The 2139-nt window shown below is 45.4% G+C and overlaps 1 protein-coding gene across 1 annotated transcript in view; it reads left to right on the forward strand.

Moving 5' to 3' along the window:
• Positions 1-2139, forward strand: part of NR2F1 (nuclear receptor subfamily 2, group F, member 1) — a 13413-nt gene that overhangs the window by 625 nt on the left and 10649 nt on the right. The gene's annotated exons all lie outside the window — the stretch shown is intronic.

Below are 2139 nucleotides of genomic sequence, written 5' to 3' on the forward strand. Positions count from 1 at the left end.
TCTCCCCCTCTCCCCTCGTCTCTCATTCTCTCCTCTCATTCTCTCTCTCCTCTCTTCTCTCTCTCTCCCCTCTCCTCTCTCTCTCCCCTCTCCTCTCTCTCTCTCTCTCTCCTCTCTCAATGTCTCGCGCTCTCTCTCTCCTTTCGTCTCCTCTCTCTCCCTCCCCCTCCCCCTTTTCTCTCTCCCTCTCCGCCTCCCCCCCCTCCATCTTCTCGTTTGTTTGCTCTTTTCCCGGGACTGATTTGGCCACACTAATCTCCCTCCACCCCGCAACAATATGGGGACTTACTACTGTTTTATTAATAGTTATTGAAGCATTGTTGGAGTTTGGAACAGCCAGGTGATTTAAAAAAAGAAGAAGAAGAAGAAGAAGGAAAAACTGGATTGATTGGAAAGTTTATTTTTAAAATCATCTTTGGGATAAATAGGAACCCTTGATTCCGATCGAATTTGTAGCAATAGCTGCAAATTCCAGGAGTGAGCTTTGTCGTCATTAAACCTTTTAAACCAAGGTATACTTTGGATCAAAAAATAGGGAGATCCTACCTTGTTTATAACAAGGATATAAAATGAGCAGAATCCAGACTTGGGTTGTGCTTATATGTGAGAGAAGAAAACAATCCAAATCCAGTATATTTCACGAATCATTAAAATGGTGGGGGTTTCATTCCCGTTAAAATTTTTTCTAAACATTTTAAATGACACTCTCTTCACGCTCATAAAATCTAATTTTAAAAACTTTTCAGAAGAAATCAAAATAATTTCCTTCTAATTCTCCTTTTGCCCATCGCTAGGCGTTCTCCCCCCCTCGTCATCCCTTCCCCCTCTGGTGTGCGTAAGTGTGTGTGTGTGTGTGTGTGTGTGTGTGACCATAGACGACCCATACTAATCAGGTCTCAGAGTAAATAGCAGCGCAGGGCGATCTCAATGTAAATTGCGCCTGTCAGAAACACACCCCCCTCCCTCACTTTCTCTCCTCCTCCCCGCACCATCCCAGTCTGTAGGTAGCTAAGAGGGAGGGGGGAAAAAAAGAAAGAAAGCAGAGGAGGAGGGGGGAGGGGCTCTCCAACCAATGGCGTGCAGGAGGCTTGGCTAACCTTAGCCTCCCATTTTCTCTCCCCCCGATTCAGGGCTCTGACCAGTCAGTCGCCTTTGATTATCAGTTGCCAGCAGCCCTTCTCTTGGCTCCTTGACACGAGCTCCATATAAGGCAGCGATCTCCATAGAAACGTGTCAGTTTCAATAGTAGTGTCAAAGTTCACTATATACAGACATTCGCGCAGATCCCCCTTTCGGAAACATTGCTCTGCGAGTCCTCCCGTTTAAACGCATTCAATTTTTGGGTCTCTCTCTCTCTCTCTTCTCTTCTCTCTCTCTCTCTCTCTCTCTCTGTCTCTCTCTCTCTCTCTCTCTCTCTCTCTGTCTCTCTCTCTCTCCTCTCTTTCTCCCCCCTCTCTCCCTCCTCTCTTCTCTCTCCTCTCTTCTCTGAACCTCTCTTCTCTCTCCTTTCTCTTTTCTTACATATTCTACTAGTTGTTTTCCCCTTCTTTTCCTTCTTTCTCTCCTTTTTCTCCCTCCTCGTCTCTTTTACTCCATTCCTGCAGAAGAGAGAGGGCTAAACTTAAAGAAAAAAAAAAGGAGGAGGAGGAGGAGGAGGCACCCCCTTCGTATTCTTCTTATCGTTATTTTATACATATATGATTTTTTTTGGAGGGAGGGTGTTGGTTCCCGGCTGAAGAGCACTTATTTAAAATACTAAAAAAAGAACATTTTTGGGCGATCTCCAGGGTTTTTTTAACTAGCTCTGTGTGTTATAGCAGAAGAAGCAGAAGAAGGAGCAAGAAAGAGGAAAAGAAGAGGATTATTTATTCGACCTACTTTGGATGTCTCTCTCGCTTTTCCTTTTTCCTTTTTTTGGCAATTATTTTCTTCTGAATTTTTATTTTTTCTATTTCGCTGTGAATTCGTCGCCGGCGTGAATTATCCCGTATTTTTTTCCCCCTTCCGTCACCTCCCGAAAGAAGAAGGCAGCTAGAGCCCGGCGCCACCGGCACAACAAAAAGAGCAAAGTGTGTGATCTTCCTCGCCGGCTCCCTCCCGCTCTCCAGCGCTGCCTTCCTGAATGGCTGGCTGCGTCCG

Source organism: Colobus angolensis, unplaced genomic scaffold (assembly GCF_000951035.1).
Source record: "Colobus angolensis palliatus isolate OR3802 unplaced genomic scaffold, Cang.pa_1.0 Scaffold23, whole genome shotgun sequence".
NCBI classification, from domain to species: domain Eukaryota; kingdom Metazoa; phylum Chordata; class Mammalia; order Primates; family Cercopithecidae; genus Colobus; species Colobus angolensis.